The sequence below is a fragment of the Urtica dioica genome, chromosome 10, assembly GCF_054948205.1.
Source record: "Urtica dioica subsp. dioica isolate 48M chromosome 10, U.dioica_male_clone48M_v1_H2, whole genome shotgun sequence".
Lineage (NCBI taxonomy): Eukaryota > Viridiplantae > Streptophyta > Magnoliopsida > Rosales > Urticaceae > Urtica > Urtica dioica.
Window position 1 is genome coordinate 9,740,144 of NC_142765.1, and position 24,076 is coordinate 9,764,219.

Sequence of the window (24,076 nt, forward strand, 5' to 3'; positions counted from 1 at the left end):
TATTGGGCCTTGTGAATTAATTTCATTTCATAAGAATTTTATTGAAAATTCTTAATGGGCCTTTTTCATGTTGTCATGAACAAGTGGAAAAGCTTCTAGAAGGCCTTTCTAGCATCACTATAGGCGCCCAAATACCCAAGAGACAAGAGAGAATATTTTGTGCATAAATGTATGAAGATACTTGCCAAAAGAAAAAGAGGAAACAAATTTCCTCTAAGGGAAATAAGAGGTAGGCGCCCAACACAAGAAACAAGCAAGGAATGGAACAAAAAAGGAAACAAATCCAAGGGCTTCTAGAAGCCTATTTGGCCGAGTGACTCTAAGGGAAGGAGAGCAATATTTGCTCATGAATATGTGATATTCGATGAAAGAGGAAACTACCTTATTGAAGGTAAAACCTCCTCTATAAATAGAGGCCTCATTCCCTTCATTCCATTCATTCAACATAAGTTAGAGATTGAGAGCTTCTCTCTCTAGAACTTGAAGAGAGACGTGCTGCGAGGGGAGACGAGCGTTGCAACTTTCTAAGAGCTTCTCAAAGATCAAGCTTCAAGAAAGGTTAGTAAACTTCTATGCTCATATTGGTTTTTAATTACATGTACTTGCACTTGTCTAGGTTAGTAAAAACCTGTTTTACTTGTAAAAGAAAATTTTTAAAATTCCGCCGCTTACCGAAGCGTTAATTATTTTCTCAAACCCTAGATCGATTCCAACAGCCGACTCTTCACATGTCTCCCCGAGATGAGTTCATTCCTCGAGTCGAGCTCCGAGTCTGCGAGCCGACCGATACTCCTCGCGCTAACTCTCCACGAAACTCCTCGTGCAGGCTACATAAGCCCTCGAGTCGAGTTCGAGTCCACGAGTCGACTGATACTCCTCGTGCCGACTCTTCACATGTCTCCTCGAGATGAATTCATTCCTCGAGTCGAGTTCCGAGTCCGCGAGTCGACCGATACTTCTCGCGCTAACTCTCCATGAACCTCCTCGTGCAGGCTACATAAGCCCTCGAGTCGAGTTCGAGTCCACGAGTCGACTGATACTCCTCGTGCCGACTCTTCACATGTCTCCTCGAGATGAATTCATTCCTCGAGTCGAGCTCCGAGTCCGCGAGTCGACCGATACTTCTCGCGCTAACTCTCCACGAAACTCCTCGTGCATGCTCTACGTGGGTCCTCAAGTCGAGTTCGAGTCCACGAGTCGACTGACACTCCTCGTGCCGACTCTTCACATGTCTCCTCGAGATGAATTCGTGCCTCGAGTCGAGCTCCGAGTCCGCGAGTCGACCGACACTCCTCGCGACGACTCTTCACGAAGCTCCTCGTGCAGGCTCTACGAGAGCCCTCGAGTTGAGTCCCAAGTCCACCAGCGAACTAACTACTCCTCATGCAGGCTCTACGAGAGCCCTCGAGTTGAGTCCCAAGTCCACAAGCAAACTAACCACTCCTCATGCAGGCTCTATGAGAGCCCTCGAGTTGAGTCCCAAGTCCACAAGTCAACTAACTACTCCTCGTGCAGGCTCTACATGAGTCCTCGAGTTGAATCTTGAGTCTGCGCTCGCCGCCCAGCTCGTGGGCCGATAGGCAACGAGTTACAAATGGGTTCAAGGCTTGCATCCGCTGGGCGTATCTGGTCTAGCCAGCGTCCACCGAAAACCTGGCCACGCAAATGGGGCATCGCGCTCGCCGCCCAGCTCGTGAGCCGATAGGCGACGAGTTACAAATGGGTTCAAGGCTTGCGTCCGCTGGGCGTATCTGGTCTAGCCAGCGTCCACGGGAAACCTCGCCACACAAATGTGGCATCGCGCTCGCCGCCTAGCTCGTGAGCCGATAGGCGACGAGTTACAAATGGGTTCAAGGTTTGCGTCCGCTGGGCGTATCTGGTCTAGCCAGCGTCCACGGGAAACCTCTCCACACAAATGTGGCATCACGCTCGCCGCCCAGCTCGTGAGCCGATAGGCGACGAGTTACAAATGGGTTCAAGGCTTGCGTCCGCTGGGCGTATCTGGTCTAGCCAGCGTCCACGGGAAACCTCGCCACACAAATGTGGCATCACGCTCGCCGCCCAGCTCGTAAGCCGATAGGCGACGAGTTACAAATGGGTTCAAGGTTTGCGTCCGCTGGGCGTATCTGGTCTAGCCAGCGTCAACGGGAAACCTTGCCACACAAATGTGGCATCACGCTCGCCGCCCAGCTCGTGAGCCGATAGGCGACGAGTTACAAATGGGTTCAAGGCTTGCGTCCGCTGGGCGTATCTGGTCTAGCCAGCGTCCACGGGAAACCTCGCCACACAAATGTGGCATCGCGCTCGCTGCCCAGCTCGTGAGCCGATAGGCGACGAGTTACAAATGGGTTCAAGGCTTGCGTCCACTGGGCGTATCTGGTCTAGCCAGCGTCCACGGGAAACCTCGCCACACAAATGTGGCATCGCGCTCGCCGCCCAGCTCGTGAGCCGATAGGCGACGAGTTACAAAGGGGTTCAAGGTTTGCGTCCGCTGGGCGTATCTGGTCTAGCCAGCGTCCACGGGAAACCTCGCCACACAAATGTGGCATCGTGACGCACAAAGGCCGTCCCTCGCGACGCACAAAGGCCGTCCCTCGTGACGCATCAACTCCGTCCCTTGTGACGCACCAACTCCGCCCTTCGTGACGAACAAAGGCCGTCCCTCGCGATGCGCAAAGGCCGTCCCCCGTGACACAAACCCGAGAGCATTCATCCCGCATCCGCATGAAAGCGTTGACTTTGAGTTTCCCCTCGACCTACGCTCGACCGGAAACTCGGGGGGCTAATGTTACCGGTCCATTCGGCCCGGTACGGCAACGACAACATATGGTGGCTTCCCCGACTCTTTCCCGGCGCACGGCCACCTCAGAGCCGGCCATGGCCGAGTCAGAACCGGCCATGGCCTCCATGGCCGAGCCAGAGCCGGCCATGGCCTCCACGGCCGAGTCAGAGCCGGCCATGGCCTCCATGGCCAAGTCAGAGCCGGCCATGGCCGAGTCAGAGCCGGCCATGGCCTCCACGGCCGAGTCAGAGCCGGCCATGGCCTCCACGGCCGAGTCAGAGCCGGCCTTGGCCTCCACGGTCGAGTCAGAGCCGGCCATGGCAGAGTCAGAGCCGGCCATGGCCTCCACGGCCGAGTCAGAGCCGGCCATGGCCGGGTCAGAGGCAGCCCTCGGCCAAGGGGTTGTTCATGACGCTCCTTGGTTGCCTATAAATATAGGGGTCTCTCCCCTAGTCCAGGTAATCCATTCTTGAGTACTGAAACGCTGTCGAACTCGTACCTCGCTCGTTTCTCTCAAGTCTCGGCCTCTAAATACCCCTAAAACCTCTATACTCCACCTCAATCTCACTAATGTTGAGCGTCGGAGAGGTAAAAAAGGGGCACCCCCCCTGTTTCCCCTTTGTAGTTCACAATCTCTTGTTTGCTTTTCAGGTATCAAGACGAGGTGAGCTTCACCCACAGCTAAGGAACGACTTGGGATACCAAGTCCGACACGCTCGAGCCGGAGTGAGACCACTTGGTCCGGCCTTGGGTCTAACCACTCTGGGCTCCTAAATAGTTGTCCAAAAATCAGCGACAACAATTTTAATAACGGTATCGACTTATACCGATCTAAATTTATTGTTATACCAAAAATCGATAGGTATACAGACTAATATCTTATCAAATAAATGATTCAATATCTATCAATATTTATAATACAATTATGTATTATGCATATTTTGTTAACACTTATCATAATGAAAAAGTCACAGTGTCTCTCACTTTTCAGCGTTTTATATGGTTATCTAAAGGGACCAATGGCTATCTAACCATATGAAACGTTAATTTTTTTTGAAATAGCCAACGTTTCGTTAATTTTTTGTAAATAGTCACATAAATCTCGAAATAACAAAAAAAAAAATTTAGTAAATATGGTTATGTACGAAACATTTACAACTTTTCTTGACTATTTACGAAAAATTTACAAAATGTTGACTAAAACGGAAACGTTTATGTTTAAGTGGCTTATATCGCTAAATATTTTTTATTTAAATTCATTTTATAGTAAATTATATACAGATAGAAAAAACATTGTTTTGTTATAAACTAATTAAAAAATCGGACATTTGTACATAAAAAATAATTTATACTACGCAGTAAAAAACGGTGAATATTGATGATACTGAGTAAAAGAAATAATTGATAAAAATATAAATAACAAATAAATAAATAAAGTACACCGTTCTATATAAAAAAGAACATAAATTTAATGTTGATTATATATATATATATATATATATATATATATATATATATATATATCCTTAAGTAGGACTAAATTAAGGGACATTTCCATTTTCCTACTTTTTTCAAAAAATTACAAAACTAGGACTAGTAAAAAAAACCTTAACCTATGTCAAATGAGAGATAACGAAATTCTACCTATTATACCCTCGTATTGAATAACTAATTACCAACCTACCATCTTTCCCGATAAAGATTCCTTTTTCTCTATCTTTCTCTTTTTCCCCGCTCAACCCATCGACCATACCCTCATTTTTTTCCCAGCTCACATCTCGGTGGTGGATCTCTTTCTCTCTCAGTCTAGCTTCCCTTCTCTCTCAGAATCATCGGAGTCTTCGATTTCTCTCTTTTAGTCCAGCTTCCCTTCTTGCTCGGAATCATCTCTCTCTCAGTCCACATTCCCTTCTCTCTCGGAATCATCGCTGTTGTGGATCTCTCTCTCTCTCTCTCTCTCTCTCATTCCAACTTCCCTTCTCGCTCGGAATCATCGCTGCTGTGGAGTCCATAACAGCTCCGTCGTCGTATCCTCTGAATATGCAAACTTCCGTTCCCACGACGGCCGAGAATCTACAATTTTCGAGTCGCCGGCTAAGTCCGTCGAGGGCTAGCAGATTTATGGTGAACGAAACGTATGAATGATACATGCAAAGGAAAGCTACAAACTTAGGGTTCCGGTCCTAGGTTTGTGTGTTTCTTTATTAGTGACATGTTAGTTAACCTCTTATGTCTCCAAGTCACTACGTATGAATTGCATCATGCTTACCTTAATCCTGAAATGAGACATGCCATTTCACAGCTTACGTATTATCATTTGAGAAAGTCAGAGTTCGGACTCACTACGTGATTCTGAACTGGACCTATTGGTGAAGTACTAAGTTGTGAAGATGTCATGAGTAACTTTGTGAAGTTCTCATAGATATGGAATTCATGTACAAGATTGCTGAAATGCAATATATAGCACCTCATGCTTTGTTCCTTGGAATGTGAATAAATGAACTGGTCAGTGTCCAAATCGAGTCTTGACTTTTTTGGATGAAACAATGTGACTTGTTAGCTCCTCGTCAATACATTGTTTCCAACTTATTCACAAGCGACAAAGGAGTTGAGGAAATAACAGCTAGAAGGGTAAAATGGTAATTTTGTAAATCCCGACTAGCTGATGATATTCATGAAGGGTAAACATAGATACTATTTAGTGGATCAACTCATTACAATTAGGTTGAATTCTTGAGTAGAAAATAAATTCATTTGAACCGAGAGATTCTCAGTGTCAACTCTTTAGTTGAGTCAGTTGACATTAAGCTAAACTTGGAAAAGGTTTGTGAACTTTTGAGTCCAAGTATTTTAGCTCGAGTTTTGTTCATTTGGATCCATGAGGTCACTGTCACAAATCATATCGAGTAGGAATAGTTAAACTAGAAGCTAAGTCAAAACAAGAACGAAAATTGTCTAAAGGGTATTTTTGTCCTTTTGGAAATAGGACGAAATGAATGTCAATAAATTTTTATTTGAAAATTCTTAATGGGCTTTTCTTATGTTGTCATGAACAAATGAAGAAAATCTAGAAATGCCTTCTAGAAGGCCTTCTTGGCCGCCCAACCCAAAGGAGAAAAAGGGAGATTATTTTGTGCATAAATGTATCAAGATACCTGCCAAAAGAAAAAGAGTAAACAAATTCCCTCTATGAGGAAGGTGGGATTTCGGCCAAGGCTAAGGGGGAAGCAAAAGAGGAAACAAATCCAAGGCTTCTAGAAGCCTCATTTGGTCGTCTGACTCATGTGGAGAAGGAGGGAATATTTGCTCATGAATATGTGATATTCTAGAAGAGGAAACAACCTTATCGAAGGTGAAACCTCTCCTATAAATAGTGCCCTCATTCTTCACGTTTGATTCATCCCAAGTTTTAGAGATTGAGAGCTTCTCTCTCTAGCTTGGCCGCCCTTCCCTCTCTCTCTCTCTAAGTTTTCTTTCGTTTTTGTTTTGGCACCTAGGTCCTCATTTGACCTAGTAATTTTAGCTCTTCGACTTTGAGACTTGTTCTCGAGTCGTCGTGTTTAAAAGTGCCCACTCACTAATTCCTTTTCTCTCGAGTGATTTTAGTGATAGAAACTTTCGTGGTTGCTCGAGTTGCCGAGGAAAGCAGAGGGACGTGCTGCGAGGGGAAACGAACGTTTTCAACCTTCCGAAGGCTCATCAGTGTTCAAGCTTCTCAAAGGTTAGTAAATTCTTTAATTCTCATAATAGTTTTTATTTACATGTACTTGCTCATTGTGTAAGTTAGTAAAATTGCTTTACTCATTATAAAGAAAATTTTTTAAATTCCGCCGCTTGCTCGAAGCGTTAAACTTTTTCTTAACCCTAGATCCATTCCAACAACATGTTGTTTTTGAGATTTTTAATGTGTAGTTATGAAAGGAGATATTTTTGCGTTCGTCAAGCATAGCGGTGTATGGCTCAGAGAAGATTATTACCAAGCCGGTGTTACACATGCATTGCTCATACCGCCGACGATAAACTACGAAGAGTTTATGAAATTATTGTTTGCGGGTTCAGAGGGGAAGTTGAATCCAGAAATACATAGGCTGAAGATTAAATACGAAACTGTAGGAGCGGTAAAACCTGTAACGATTGACTCTGACATGAGTTTGGCTTGTTATTTGCACATTCGGAAACATAAATAGGATACAAGGAAACTCTTTCTGGCTTTGGATATTTTTTCGTTGGCCGAAGAAAATGACACTGCGCGTGTGGGTTCAACTCCGAACACAGTCGAGATTGGTTGTGCTAAAGCTGAACCTGCAGAAGTCCCAACTCCACAAGACAGAGGTGCAGAAGTCCCACCTCCACATGACCAAGTTGCAGTCGAACCAACTCCAGAAGACCAACTTCTAGAAGACTCCACTCCAGCCTTACATGAAATGGGAGATGAGCGCGGCAGCAATGAATCTGATGAATCGGGTGAGAGCGTTTATTCTGGTGAAGCGGGTGCATCTTCTGAAGCACCTCGGTTAACAACGAGTATAGATGAATGATCCGTCGAAGTTATTGATATCAATTCCCCAACAACTATTTATAAAGGAGGAATGTACGCGAACAAAAAAGCATTGCAAATGCATTTGAGCTTGTTTGCGATTGAAAATCATTTCAGTTACAAGACCAGAAGCTCTACTAGATCATATATACATGTGGTTTGTCACGATCCTACGTGCACTTGGGCTGTTCGGGCAGTTAGGATGAGGAACACGGGCATATTTCAAATTCGGAGGTGATTAATTCTGCCACTTACAAACTTGGTTTTTTATGATTATTTTTATTTATATGTATGTATGAAGTAAGTAGGGACAAGTTTAGCTATTTGCAAAGTGGTTTAAGATGTAAGTAGTGACATATTTATCTATTTAGTCGCTGATATATGTGCATCCGATCTTTTCAGATTCAACTCTGTTCATACATGTTCGACGGAGTTCAGACATGGAACACACCCTCAGGCCACCTGTACTTTGATAGGGACCTTTATGAAGGACAAATACTGAAATCCCACATTGTCACCCTATAGGCCGAGGGACATCATGGCTTACATGTAGAAGAAGTATGGGGTGGACGTGAAGTATAAAAAAGCTTGGAGAAGCAAAGAGAAGGCATTGGAGTTGTTATACGACACTGAGAAAGAATCTGTCGGTAATTTACCTTCTTTGAAGTTCATGATAGAGCAAACTAATCCAGGTTCTTCCCTCGACATTGTGACCATTGTACGGGCTCGATAGATATGGAATTCTTGTACAAGATTGCTGAAATGCAATGTATGTCACCTCATGCTTTGTTCCTTGGAGTGTGAATAAATGAACTGGCCAGTGTCCAAATTGAGTCATGACTCTTTTGGATGAAACAATGTGACTTGTTAGCTCCTCGTCTGTTTCTAACTTATTCACAAGCGACAAAGGAGTTGAGGAAATAACAGCTAGAAGGGTAAAATGGTAATTTTGTAAATCCCGACTAGCTGATGATATTCATGAAGGCTAAACACTGATAATATTCTGTGGATCCACTCATTACAATTAGGTTGAATTCTTGAGTAGAAAATAAATTCATTTGAACCGAGAGATTTTCAGTGTCAACTCTTTAGTGGAGTCAGTTGACATTAAGCTAAACTTGGAAAAGGTTTGTGAACTTTTGAGTCCAAGTATATACCTCAAGCTTTGTTCATTTGGATCCTTGAGGTCACTGTCACGAATCACATCGAGTAGGAATAGTTAAACTCGAAGCTAAGTCAAAACAAGAACGAAAATTGTCAAAAGTGTATTTTTGTCTTTTGAGACATAGGATGAAATGAATGTCAATACATTTTTTGACAAGGTCATATGATGACTCATTAACACTCGGCCATGACTTGATCATTGGGCCTTGTGAATTAATTTCAGTTCATAAGAATTTTATTGAAAATTCTTAATGAGCTTTTCTCATGTTGTCATGAACAAATGAAGAAGCTTCTAGAAGCTCCTTCTAGAGACAATATGGGCGCCCATAATACCCAAAGAAAGATAGAATATTTTGTGCATAAATGTATCAAGATACTTGCCAAAAGAAAAAGAGGAAACAAATTTCCTATGCATGGCATAGAGAATTTCGGCCAAAGTGGGAGAGGATAAATGAGGAAACAAATCCATGAGGCATGAGTAATGCCTTACACGCCCAAAATGAAAAAGGGAAACAAGAGATTTGTTCATGAATATGTGATATTCAATATAGAAGAGGAAACTACCTTATTGAAGGTGAAACCTCTCCTATAAATAGAAGCCTCATTCCTCTCATTTCATCCATTCCATATAAGTTAGAGATTAAGAGCCTCTCTCTCTAGACCTTGTGGCCGCCCCTCTCCTCTCTCTCTATTCAATTTCGTTTTATTGTTTTGGCACCTAGGTCCTCACTTGACCTAGTGTTTAGCTCTACGACTTCAAGACTCGTTCTTAAGTCGTAGTGTTTAAAAGTGCCCACTTACTAATTCCTTTTCTCTCGAGTCATTTAGTGATAGAAACTTTCGTGGTTGCTCGAGTTGCCGAGGAAGGAAGAGAGACGTCCTGCGAGGGGAGACGAATGTTGCAACCTTTTTCCAAATGCTTCTCAACGTTCAAGCGTCTAAAAAGGTTAGTAAAATTCTATGCTCATATTAGTTTTTATTTACATGTGCTTGCTCTTTGTCTAGGTTAGTAAAAACTGTTTTACTTGAAAAATAATTTTTTTAAAATTCCGCCGCTTAACGAAACGTTAAACTTTTTCTTAAACCCTAGATCAATACCAACAAATGGTATCAGAACTATGGTCAAAGATATGCATGTACATGTATTTAAAAATATGAGCTTGAAAATCGTTTTCGAAAGTTTACTAATTTTGTGATAAGTTAGAATTATTATCTTAGATTTTTTTTAATTTATTGCTCTTGCCTTTAAATTAAAAATCATGTTGATTTTCTATGAGTTTGGGATGTTATTAAAACACATTAGAATCAGTTCTAAAAGTTTTTAATTTTTTATATTGAAAAACGTGTTTTAAAGGTTTGAGAAATTTCGAGTAAATTTTGTGACTAGTTTTCTTGTCTTACTAGTTTCTTTTATTTACTTGAATCGTTTTATGCATGTTGTTATTTCATTTATACCATGTTATTACCTTGCTAATAAAACACAAATAAAAGCTTTAACAACATCCTAAAACCTTCCGTTACACTCGATTCTTTTTCGCACCTAAAAATGACCAAGCTTTAATTATTTATTTTTCTTCGAGCTGGAGTAAAACCCGCAGTAAAAGTGGCATAACTCTCTTCTCAAAAATTGAAATTAAATAATTCTTGAATAAAATTAAAGCTCTGTCTGTCCTCTGTCCAATGCTACCGGTTTCAGGTCAAAAGGATATCGGAGTCGTCAGTTATGGCGATTTAACTCCGAGACGCGCGACAGTTCCGAAAGTCCAGTTTTTTAGAATTCCGGATTTTCAGCCCCACTACCATGAGTTATAGAATTCTAATGAGAAAAATTTCTTGAGCAAAAATGTTTTTCATAAGATTATAAACTTGATCTGTAAGATTAAAATGTTTTGATTTTTGAAAGTTTAATTGAAATTGAATTTTTACAAAACTAGTTTGAATTTTGAAAAACCGTTTTCGTTTTCAAACTTGAAAATATTTTGTCATCCAAATCAAATAAGTTTTCAAAATGTTTTTAAAACTATATCTATATCACATATGTTCAAAATCTATATGCTCTTGAAATAGATGTGTAATCTCAAACTTTCAAGTGTTCGAGTGAGTTGAAGTTCACACTTCCCTCATGCACTTTCCCGAAATAGAAAATAGGAAAAGATCCGAGTATGTCCCTTGTGCCTTTATGCACTAACACTGCTCTGAACAAGAAGATCTAGGGTTGTCTTCTAGTTGTCCGCTCTGTCGCTCTCTAACTAGGAAATCTGTTTCCGAAATTATAAGAGTCGATGAACCAACTCCAAAACCTAAGTGCGAGGGTTATATTTGTTGTTTGTAACCCACGATCCCCAACACTAATGAAAGAAGCAATTAACGTGGGACTAAGAGCCGCTCTTGCGACCCTCTCTTAAATGGGAGTACTCCAAGGCGTTTTTGCTTCGATCATTGCTCAATGAGCTACGTCCGAGAGTGAGACGATGATGACAAGGCCTCCCCTTGGGGGATTTTTTTTCAAAGTTGATCTTTTGGACTAAGTGGTTGGTTGCACACTTAGGCTCAATCCCTAGTAATCCTCCCTTGAGGCTCTGCGAAAGGATGTGAGTGATCAAACCAATTTAAAAGGTGGCTAGTCAAAATTGATGTATTGACATCTTGGCTAAGCATTAATGATGTGTCATTTACTTATAAATGGAGATTTTTTGCGGCCTTCTCTTGAGGGAGTAAATTATCGTTTGGTTTATAACACCTTTGGATTTTATCAAGTCTTAATTAAAACTTAAATCCTAAACCAAAGACTAATCATAAACTTGTTTCAACTTTTATAAGCAACATGTCTCGCAAACATCCCTCAATCATCCTTTCCTCGAACAAACTCGAAAACAAAACTACGCAGATTCGAAACATAACCTCGACATAATAGTTACCGTTAACAAGCACAAATGGGTACTCACCACCCCATGTCCTCCTCTGACGAATGATGATTCAACTCAAGAGGACAATGATGCCTTAGCGGCCTGGCTTCGATCCGATGAGATTGTGAGGTGCTATATCTTAGCATCTATGAACAATATGTTGAAGAAGGCAACATCGTGACATCAAGACTGCTGCCGACATTCTCTACAATCTCCTTGAGATGTTTGGAGGGCAAAGGCGTCAGGCAAGGCAACAAGCAGTCCGACAGTTTATGAACTGTCATATGAAGGCTAGGACTCATGTTAGAGACTTTATGATACTGATCATGAGTTTTCTGAATAAAATGGAAATCCTAGGATCTGAGACTGATGGGAAGAGTGTCATAGATATCATCTTAGAAACTCTCCCTGCATCTCTTGATACCTCCAAGATGAACTACTCCATAAACAAGCTAGAGTACACTGTTACCAAGCTTATGAAGGAACTTCACACTGCTGTAGGTCTCACTAAGAGAAAGAGGAATCAAGGAGAGGCACATGCTACTGAGCAAAAAGCCTCCGCCTCTGGAACTAAGAAGAGACCTCACAAGGCCGATAAAAAGAACTGTCCTGCCTATCTCAAAGCAAAGGAACATAGTATTGTACTAGTTACCGAAGCATGCTTAGTAGCTGATAATATATCAACGTGGATTCTTGACTCCGCTGCTACTAACCATATTTGTTGTTCCTTGAATGGTTTCAAGAAAACCAAAAGCTTAGAGGAAGGCGAGTTCTGTTTCAAATGGGGTGATGGGAGCCTGGTGTCTGCGAAGGCTGTGGGATCCGTGACGCTGTCTTTTGAAGACCGCATTTTAAACTTGAATAATGTTTATTTTGTTCCTACCTTTGGGAAGAACTGAATATCCGTTGCTCGTGTTCTTGAGCAAGATTATTGTTTAAAGTTCATTAAGAATGGAATTCGTATTTCGTTTCCTGATAATTCTTTTGTCACTGATGCATGTATGAAGAATGCTCTTTTCTACATCTATCCCACTCAACCTTGTCTTTTAGACACCGAAATAGATAATGATCTAATTAGGGAGCCAAAGGGGATCAAACTTTCTGAATCCTCCGATCTAACAAAATCAACATACCTATGGCACTTAAGACTCGGTCATATCAGTCTAGATAGGATTAAGAGACTTGTTAAGGATGGTCCACTCCATGCCTCTGCAATAGGTTCACTACCTACTTGTGAATCCTGCATAGAAGGAAAAATGACTAAGCGACCTTTCTCCGATAAAGGTCGAAGAGCCACTGAGTTGCTGGAACTAGTACATTATGATGTATGTGGTCCGCTCAGCCAACAGGCACGTGGAGGATACGAATACTTCGTTACCTTCACCGATGATTACTTGCGATATGGTTTTGTCTATTTGCTCATACACAAATCTGAGACCCTTAACGTATTTAAGGTCTTTAGGGCTTTAGTGGAAAAGAAAACTGGCAAAGTGATCAAAACCCTTCGATCCGATCGATGTGGTGAGTATATGTCTGGAGAGTTCGATGACTTTCTTAAAGAAGAAGGTATCGCTTCTTAGGTTACCGCACCTGGCACACCTCAACAAAACGGAGTGTCAGAGAGAAGTAACCAAACTCTTGTGGAGATGGTTAGATCAATGATGAGTTACTCATCACTCCCTCTTTCCTTTTGGGGATATGCCCTCGAAACAGCCGCATATATTCTGAACGATGGACTGGCCGTAAACTGAATCTTGGCCGCATCAAAATTTGGGGTTGCCCCGCACACGTTCTGAGGCAAAAGACTAGCAAGTTGGCTAGTAGATCAGAATTGTGTCTGTTTGTTGGATATCCAAAGGAAACCAAGGGTTTTACTTTCTATAGTCCCGAGGACGATATGACTTTCGTTAGCACGAATGCTCGTTTCCTTGAGGAGGACTTTATGAACGATGCAAAGCCTAGAAGCAAAATTGTGCTTGAAGAAAAGTTGGGTGAGGAAGCTTCTACCTCATCTGTAAGAACTGTTCTTACCCCAACTGAAACACAACCTAACTCATCAGAATCTCGTCAAGTAGTACTTCGACGTAGTGGGAGGGTTACACAAAAGCCTGACAAGTACATGTCCTATGGAGACTCTCTCGTAGCCGTCTCTGACATGGATGATCCTGTTTCCTATAGCCAAGCGATGGCTTGTTCTGAATCAAACCTCTGGCTTGACGCCATGAAAGTTGAGATGCACTCGATGTATGTCAGCAAAGTCTGGAAACTTGTAGACCTTCCTGAAGGGATTAAACCCCGTAGGGTGTAAGTGGATATACATGAAGAAAAGGGGTCCTGATGGGAACGTCGAGACGTTCAAAGCACGACTTGTGGCTAAGGGTTATACCTAACAAGAAGGGATTGACTATGAAGAAACCTTCTCGCCAGTCGCGATGCTTAAATCCATCCGCATACTCCTATCCATAGCTGCAGCTCTCGACTATGAGATTATCACGGGTGAAAACCATCACCTAATTCCATGACCGAATCATGTTGAATAATTAAGAAAACCTAAATCAATAGCGGAAGCGTACCTGATGAATCCATGACGGTTGGTCTTCCAGATCAACACGTATTTCTTTGAGAGTCCCTTCAGTTCTCTCTGGCTCACTCTAACGACGGGATATCAGGAATGACAAGAATGTTATGTGTGACCTGGGGACCAGCCGTATTTATAGAGAAACCCTAGGTTACCCTAGTGGGCTTCCTATTTCAACCCATCACTGAAATAGAAGCCCATAATGAGTCTACACATTAAAGGCCCACAACCTGTTAGATACATTAAAGCCCAATAACCGTACACCAAATTAGATCACTTTTAACGGGCCATTTTTATTGACAGTTCACAACACATAATTATTTAACATATAAGCTCAACGTTGGATTAAGGATCCAACATATTGGATTAAAGATCCAACAATCTCCCACTTGGGCTATATGTTTAACCTTATAATTATGTATCGCAAAAAATAACCGAAAGAGCTCAACTTTACTTTCATTACCAAAATGTATCTCATAACCAATCCGGTCCATCAACCATATCAACATAGGATCAAAGCGGCATTCACTACATCTATCGTAGTTATACCCATCAATGGTCACGTATATCGATACAACTGAACAACATGGATCATGAAGTGGATGTGTAGTATGGAAATTTCATGTTATGTGACCTCAACATGTCTATTTCCATTTGGTCCTCCTTAAACCTTAGTGAGATCAAACCATATACTAGAAAAACAGAGTCTAAATAAACAAAAAACTTAATTTCTGCAGAAAACCTCAATAATCATAAATAAAACCAAACATGTCTATAACATAAAAGCACTAAAAATAGCAAAACAACAAACTCCCACTAGAACTGAATATCCTGAGCTGAAATAACACCCATATGAGCAGTGTGCTCGTGAAACACTTTGGGTGGTAGTCCCTTAGTAAGCGGATCCGCAATCATGGAGTTTGTTCCGATGTGCCACTAGGAGAAAAATGACATTTAGAGGCGGGAATTTCCGCCTCTAAAGATTATATTTCCGCCTCTAATCTAACTTTAGAGGCGGATTCTGAAGCGTAATTTGTTGCCCCTAAAAACACGACTCTAAAGGTATAGAGGCGTAATTTTCCGCCCCTGGACAATAGAGGCGGAAAAATAGAGGCGAAATTTCACCTCTACGTCCACCTCTAATGCTTGTATTAGGATGAATTTAGAGGCGGAAATCCACCGCTGGTATATTTTCCGCCAAATTGCGGGATGGATTTCAGAGGCGGAGTTACGCTTCTCATGTAATTCCCGCCATTTATGAAATCATTGACGAGAAATCCATTAGAGGCGGATTTTTGCCCCTAAATATTTGTTATATTTTTATTTTATTTTATTTATAATTGCATAAAATTTAATTAAAAAGTCTATGATGTCAAACACATTCAAATTATAAATAAACTTGTTTCTAACTTGATCATAAAATTGTCGTACACAACAACATAAATGCATAACAAAGTGCTTTAGTGATAAAAAAAAAACCATGAACTAAAATGTACACCATCTAAAAATTCACAAGAAATTCGATAATACATAATAAAGTCATTGTCTTGAACGTGGAGGCATGTCATTTGTAATGTGAAGTACCTTAAGGTCTGCCCCTACCGCGACCGCCCCTACAGCCCTTCCCCCTTCCTCGAGCTTGAGACGCAGTCCGCTGCTCCATAGACCCATTTGCAGGTGTTCCTCCTCTTTCAAAGCCGGTCGAACGTGTAGTAGATGTCGGTGGAGTTGATTCGCTAGATGGTTGGATAGGCGCATGCATGGTAGAACGGTGTGAATGTCCCTGAGAGGCACTAGCTTCTCCGGTGAATCGCATCAACTTCTCAGCTATCTCTGAAGGCAATGCCATCGACGTTGTAACAATATCGACGAGACTCCGAACTACTGATTGCAACTCGTTGATCTTGCCTTGTGCCTCATGTGATGTCGAGGATGATGATGAAGCATCATACTCCCGTCGCCGAGCAGAAAACAAGTCTCTTTTAGGGATCAAGGGGCCTATCCCGGGAGCCCAATCACTTCTCTCCCCAAGAACCTTTCTCATTGCTTCAGCCTCCCACGCGTCTAAGTCCTCCGGAAGACATTTTGCCTCAGCCTGTCGCCGCATCTCAGCAATGAGCTCTACCATCTCAATCTGTATATGATTGAAAAAGAATAATAATTAAATCAACATGTTGTACGCAATTTTAACCGAAATTTTGGCCTCACTAGCTTATAATATCACTAAACCAAAACATGAAAAATAAATGTTTAACCACTAAAAAAATCTAAATCATCAACTACTAGAAACCTGTGAGCCTTAGTGGAATTCCCAACCATTTTAAAACAACTCAAAAAGGCATGTTGTGAGCCTTAGTGGCATTCCCAATCATTTTAAAACAACTCACAAAGGCATGTTCGGCGGCAGGAGTCGTGAATTTGCCATCCTTACGGTGGAGACTCTCCCAGTTTTGAAGTGCTCCCAGCAAATGGTCATTATCATCTTTCTGCAAGAATTAATATAAAAAAAATCAACAAACAAGCAGGGAGAGAGAGAAAAGACAATAAACATGAGATGTGAAAAATGCATAAAAGAATCTCGCAGCCGATGAGGTTGACATTTTGACACTTTTGTCCCCGAAAACTCGCCAGACAAAATCTTCCCATAAGCTTTTAAACAAGATAATTTTGAGGCTTGAAAAAAGACATTGGTATTCCATATGGATTCACATATGAACTTGTTTATTCTATGATTTTGCTTGCACAAGTACAATCATTCAGGTGATAGATGAGACGACAAACACAAAGAATACACCATTGATAATTCACAACTAACAAAAATAAAATTTAAACAATATTAGTGAAACTGGTGCCTAAAAAGAAAAGAAAGACAAATCTATGAGCTTATTGCGAACCAGCGACATAGAGTTGATTATAACTTACAAACTATTGATCCATCATGGCAAGAATACTTATGACAAAACACTGTATGCTATGAAACTATGAACATAATGACTAGAAAATTTCGGCTGAACTACTTTGGTCAACAAAAAGATAGTTATTTTTTCTTCATTCTATTTCTCTAGCTCACACACTGCTGTGCTGTGACTTCCTTATGGGATCTGCTTGCAATAAAAAAAACCCTTTTGAAGAATCCTTTCCCTTAAGAAATTTGTCTTTAAACTTTTTATTTTAATTATACCATCCTTAAACTTTTTAAAACCAATGTTTTGGTCCTTCCGTTAAAGTCTCTCAATGACCTTTGGTTTACAACCAGAACCCTATGCTGCTATGCATATGATAATGAGACTACTGGCAGAAATAGTTTTGTAAAAAAAATTATATAAATAAAAAATATGGTGGCCCCACAGCAAACATTGAGAATGAGTCAAGTGACTAATTTTTTTCAATAAAAAAAAGACATTAAAGTGAGGGATTTGTTTATATTATCTTTTGAGTTTTGAGAAATGGTGATCCCTGTTTTTGTGACTTTTTGTATGTCTAAACGTGGTTGTTGTTGTTTTTTTTTTTTTTTTTTTTTTTTCTGAACTGAGGTACATCATATGAAGTTTAGGGATGAAACTTTAAACTTATGAAGTTCAGGGACTATTTGTTCCAATTGCTCAATAATAATGCACGCTGTCAAAGTGGGAAAATAAATTATGTACATTCTATTAATATGTATCATCACTGACAGCAAAATAAAAATAGTACAGATCAATATAATTTTGTAAAACGGAACAAAACATATGCATAATCAACTTGAGAGCTTTCTAGAAGTAACTTAAGGTTGGCTCTTCCCTCTTTTTGATTAACAAAAAGAAATTAGACTTATGAATGATGTAAATAAGGACGAGAAATATGAGCACCTATGTTTTGTAAAGGAAACAAATGCGTTGTTGTTAGGACATTCTGGTTAACAAGTTAAACCTGTAAAACTAAGTATTTTTCCTTTGTAAAGTAGAAACTGGTTAACACGGTTAAACCTGTAGAACTAAGTATTTTTCCTTTGTAAAGCAATATAAATAGGACATTCTATTTACAACTTACTTGTTGGTAGCGGTGTTGACCAAAAGTTAACGTTCCTTGTCGGCTAATTGTAGTCCTATGCATCTGATTTTCAATGTTTTGGGCAGATTTTGCCTATACAGGATGAAACGATATTAATAATCCTAAATCAATCTAAATAAATTACTTTAGAAACTCACCTTGAACTCCGGGGTTTCCATTAAATCGAGTATCGCTTTCCAATCGTGTTCACTCACATTCTTTGGTTTATTAGTCTCTGCGAATGCTCGATCGCCGCCACATGTAACCCTAAAGTACCTGCTCAACCTCGATTTAGCATCCCACAAGCGCTTTTTTGCATTTTGCAAGATAACTGCGTCGATCTCAGCGAGATCAGCTACCGTAGGTGGAACAAGCTCGCTTGTCTCTTCATCTCTTGTCACAAAATCAAAGCTTGAGTGAATCCCACTCACTATTGCCGCCTCCTGTTGTGGCGACACACAGCTCCAACTTGGAGTCTGTAGAGGAATAATGTCACGCACGAGCAACCCCAATGCATTTGCATATGTCCCAATCCGATCACCATTCTCCATCCTCGCTGGCTGGAAGAACAATTGTACGCTCGCGTCATAAGTAAGTGTCTCACGTTTCCCACTTTTCTTCGCCTTTTGAGAAGTAGCGCCAGTAGTACTTCCACGTTTTCTGGTGGATGATGGTGTATGCGGGGGATCACCATTGCTTTCTTCATTTCCTTCACTTCCCATAGCCGACATGTCTGTAAAAAGCATAAAAGTTATCAGTATAAGATAGTAGTGAAAGTTATTTATTTTCATCAACATTTATATTAATAAAATATATTATCGAGCAATACTCATTCATCGTCATCAAAATCGATATCTTCATCGACTAATTCTTCTTCATTTCCAACGTCATGAACAATTTCATCTTCTTCATCGTCTATGAAGTTATCTTGCTCTTCGACGTTATCATCATGCACGGGCTCTGGATGAGATGTTGGACGATGAAAAGACAAAGCGTCAAAATCTGACGATTGTACCAACAATGAAATTGTTGATGAAGAAGGGCCATCAATATCAGGAAGATCCCAAAAAAATCGATGATTACAATCTTCAACGATTTTCCACTCACGACCATTATGAAGGTCATTTAAATAGAACACCTGTTTTGCTTGAGTTGTGAGTATAAACGGTTCATCTGTGAACCATTTTTTCGCCACATAAACACTCGTTGTTCCGAAAATCCTATCTTTGCGTACTCTGTTTTTTGCATCATGCTTGTCCCCAAACCAATTACACTTGAATAATACAACGCGGCAATCATATCTATAATTCAACACAATGACGTCCTCCATTTGTCCATAAAAATTGAACTCATCTGTTGGTACACATACACCGCTATTTTGAGTGGTCAGTCTATCATTACGATGACAAGTGATAAACTTAACCCCATTGACCTCGCAACTTGGATAAAATTGAGCGGTATGATATGACCCAGTAGCCAACGCATAAAGCTCATCAGACACATCAGACCCCGCTACCTTAAGCTCATAAATCCGATTAAAAAATATGAATTAATTAGTTCATATACAAAATACGTCAACATTTATAAGGAGCACGTCCATACCTTTTCCCCGAACCATTTTCTGAATTCTTTCCTATGCGCCTCGTCAACATCATGTCGCCCTTCTGCTTCCATAAGATTCCAATGTTCACTGACTTAAACCAAAATTAATTAGTTCCACATGAGACGATAAAAATAAGATGAACATTATTCAAAATGAGACTTACGTCATGTATTGATCCACCTCAGAGCAATTGGTCAATACATACCACTCTGCTAAGTCTCTCATTTTATCATCCAATCGTACAATTTTCATGGCACCGTAAGGCTTACACTCATCCGATTGGAAAACTGAGAGCTTGTGTACTTTAGTTTCGGGGTCATTCTTTTGGTCTTCTAGATACCTTGCACAGAACAATAAAGCTTCCTCTATAACATATGCCTCAGCGATAGAGCCCTCAGGCTTGGCTCTATTTTTCACAAAATGTTTTAAAGTTCCAAGATATCTCTCAAAAGGGTACATCCATCTCATATGGACCGGGCCTCCATTCAAAGCTTCTTCAGGTAGATGCATTACCACATGAACCATTATGGTAAAAAATGCAGGAGGAAAGATGATCTCCAACTTACATAAGATTTCAATGATGGAATCACGTGCTCTCTCAAGATCATCCACTCGCAACGTTCTAGAGCTTATGAGCTTAAAAAAGTTGCAAAGCTCAGCAATCGTCTCTCGAATTGGCTTTGTCATAAAAGGACGAATACCAGGAGCCAGCAACCTTTGCATGATCACGTGACAATCATGAGATTTCAGCCCTGTCAATTTTCCATCAGCAGTTACATTGTTCTTCAAATTCCCAGCAAGTCCATCAGGGAACTTGACAGACTTGAGAAAATCTGTAAACTGTATTCTGTCATCTTGACTCATAGTATATGCTGCTTGTGGTTTGTACCATTTATTCCCGTGCTTCTCCAAGTGTAAACTCGATTTGATTTTTAAGTCCATCAAATCCCTCCTTGCTTTCTCGTCATCTTTATTCTTCCCATCTATACTTAGTAAAGTCCCGACAAGATTCTCACACACATTTTTTTTCTATGTGCATCACATCTAAATTGTGCTTCAACGACAAATCACACCAATAAGGCAACTCGTAGAAAATGCTTTTCTTGGTCCAATCTAGTTCTCTTTCGCCACGTTTTTGCTTCTTCCCTCCAAATTCAAGGTGTTTTTCTGGTGTCGGTGTACGAACGAATCTCAATTGCTCAAGTATGTCGCTTGGGGTTAACTTCTTCGGCGGCTTTCGTTTCTCTGTGCGTACTTGGTAGTGCTTGCTCTTTCTCATCGGATGTCCATCTGGCAAGTATCGACGATGGTCGTAGTAGACGACTCGGCTTCTAATGCCCATTGAAGGCTTATCGATGTTGCACGTGGAGCAAGCATAATACCCCTGTCCACTCCATCCAGATAAACTACTTCGTGCTGGAAAATCATTGATTGTCCAAAGTAGTGCGTCACGCATCTGGAATACTTCATTTTTGTTAGCTCCATCTCGTAGTCGTATTCCATTTACCCATAATTCATTCAACTCTTCAATAAGAGGTTGCAAGAAAACATCTATGTCTTTTCCAGGTGAGAAGCGGCTCGGAATAAGGAGCGTCAACATAAGGTATGACGATTTCATGCACAACCAAGGTGGCAAATTATAAGCAGTTAAAACCACAGGCCACATACTGTATGACAAACTCTTTTCACCGAATGGGTTGAAACCATCGGCGGCGAGTCCCAGTCAAACGTTCCTCGGCTCCAAAGCAAATTCTGGGTATTTTTCGTCTACCTTCTTCCACGCCAATCCGTCCGCAGGATGTCGTAATACGCCATCTTCCTTGACACGTTCCTTCTCGTGCCACTGCATTTCAAGAGCCGTGTGTCGACAAGCATACAACCTTTTCAATCGATCTTTCAAAGGAAAATACCGTAATATTTTTTGTGGTATTCTCTTGCCTCCATCTTTCAACACCCATCTACTAGCATTGCAAATTGGACATAAGTCGGATTTCTCGAACTCTTTCCGAAATAACATGCAATCGTTCAGACAAACATCGATCATCTCGTAGCTCATGCCAAAGCGTTTGAGCTTTGCCTTTGCCTCGTAATATTTATCGGGAATTCTGTTTCCGGACGGGTGAGACTTTTTTAACAGCTGAAGAAGTTGAGTGAACGACGCGTTTTCCATTGGTTCATTACTTTAATGTGCATTAGAGAAACCAGAAATGACAGAGACGAAAACTCTTTGCACCCAGGGTATAATTCTGCTTCTAACTCAGCAAAGAGATCTTCAACTTGCTCTTCTTTGCGAAGATCACTTCGGGTTGGATCGACAACATCGTCAAAATCGTCATGGTTCATAATGTCATGTAGAGCGTCATGCAACCCTCCAACATCATTTTCATCAGCAGAATTCTCCTCTTCAGTAACATGCGGAAGTTGCGACTCGCCATGGTGAATCCACTGTGTATAGTGTTGCGTAAACCCCTTGCACAATAGATGGGTCTTAACAACTACTAAGTTATGATACCTCGCGTTGTTGCAATTCTTGCAAGGGCACTTAATTTTCCCTTCGGTGTTTGTTTGGTAGCGTGCACGACGCATGAACTCATTTACATCAGTCTTAAACTCAAGACTCAACCGATTATCCTCAAAAATCCAATCTCGACTTGGATTTGCCATTTCGCTGAATGAGAGGTGAAAGAGAAAAAAGTTGAGAGGGAGTAGATAGAGGGGAGAGATATGAAACTTATACTTTGAAACATGTCATAGAAAGTATATAGAAGTTTGGAAGAGTTTAAACTCTAATCTCTTTAGTAATTTCACGTATTTCTATGTATAGTAGAAATTCTTATTATAATTACTTCAATCACATTAATTTCAATATTCACATCAACTACAAAACTCACAACTTAACTAACTTGAAATATATTAACTTGAACTAACTTCAAAAATTACATATCAACTAATTATTAGAACTAATACGATATTACAAATTATCTAAACTAACAACTATATTACCCAGCTATATAAACTAACAGGTTACATATAATTAACTATCCAGTAAACTGAATGGAAACTTTATTTTAAAAAAAAAACTGAAAGGAAACTAACCGATTGCAACAAAGACAAACAAATGGGAGAACGAACGTGTTGAGGCTGCAAGCGAGGACGGGGAGAGGTTACAAGCAAAGTCTGAAATGAAAAAGGCGAACAATAAAGCTAACTGAGATATATAGAAGATTATCATTGATACACATGAATACGCTAACAATTTTTATTATGTATAATTTATACATTAAGAGTACAAAAAAATCAAAGTAACATGAAATTTCATAATTTATACAGTTCATTGTGTATAGATAATGCAGAACTTGATTTTTTTTCCCATCTTCGGGTTAGTTTTTTTTTAAGATGAAGCTGAAAACTGTGAACTAGTGGAATTGAGTAATAGTATTGATATGGCCATAGGTTTATCGTTTGTGTTAATGATTATCGCACTTGTAACACATGAACAGACAATAACAGTTCTGCACTCTTGTAAAAATGGTGATAGTCAGTAGCTCATTTCTTCAAAACAAATTGCATAGTTATTACAAGGGCTGTCGGTTTATAAAGGACATTATCTTTCAAGTCTGGACATTTTTGTTTAATGGTGTCAGCCTTTACATGTTGGATTCACTGGAGACTTGGGAGGGAATAGGATAATTGTACACTGGTATCGAAGGAAGTCAAACCTTCACCACGTAAGGATTGATTTCACAGAGTCTCAATCTGATGAAATTTCAGTTTTTATATATATGTCTACTGCTCAAAATAAGACAATTGTGTCTAAATCCCAAATATATATGGACATGCGCTGTAAGTACAATGAAAAATATGACACTTAATAATAATAAATCATTTACACCCCAAAGCTGGGGAGGATGCGAGGAAAGAAAAATAGTTGTAAAATATTTGACATAGTTGGTGATCTTATTCTCATATTTCTGCCTCTTGATTTTGGGTTTGATTTTTTAAAAAATAAAAAATAAAAAAATCAAGGCCGTCAAACTCAGCATGCAAGAGAGCCGAAAACTTTGAATTTGAAACGGACATACTAGATAGATATAGAGCAAAGTCCATTTAAAGATGTTATGAACAACTCAGATTAAATTTATATACTTTCTCTAGCTTTTTACTTAATCACTAACCTTTGGCTTTCTAGAGACTTTGAAGCTCTTGTAGTTAGTTCTGCTTCAGCAATTGCGAGTAGAAGATTCTGAAAGTTGGGGAACTTGCACAAACCTTAACCCAACGGAAACCAAAAAATATGAAACTTTCAAAAGGCTTGCATATAAGTTACCAAAAAATAGATAAATAGAAAATAATTTGACTAATCAGATTCCCCGCTAAGAAAGGTTCACACAACACAATGTAACGTTTTGTCGCAGCACACTGATCAAAATGATGGTTAGTTAAATAATACTATAATTATGAAACGTAACAGAAATAA

General features: G+C 40.2%; 1 pseudogene; it reads right to left on the reverse strand.

Annotated features, from left to right (window-relative positions):
- Nucleotides 1-18,825: 18,825 nt before the first annotated feature.
- Nucleotides 18,826-22,263, reverse strand: LOC149383394 (uncharacterized; annotated as a pseudogene).
- Nucleotides 22,264-24,076: the final 1,813 nt, after the last annotated feature.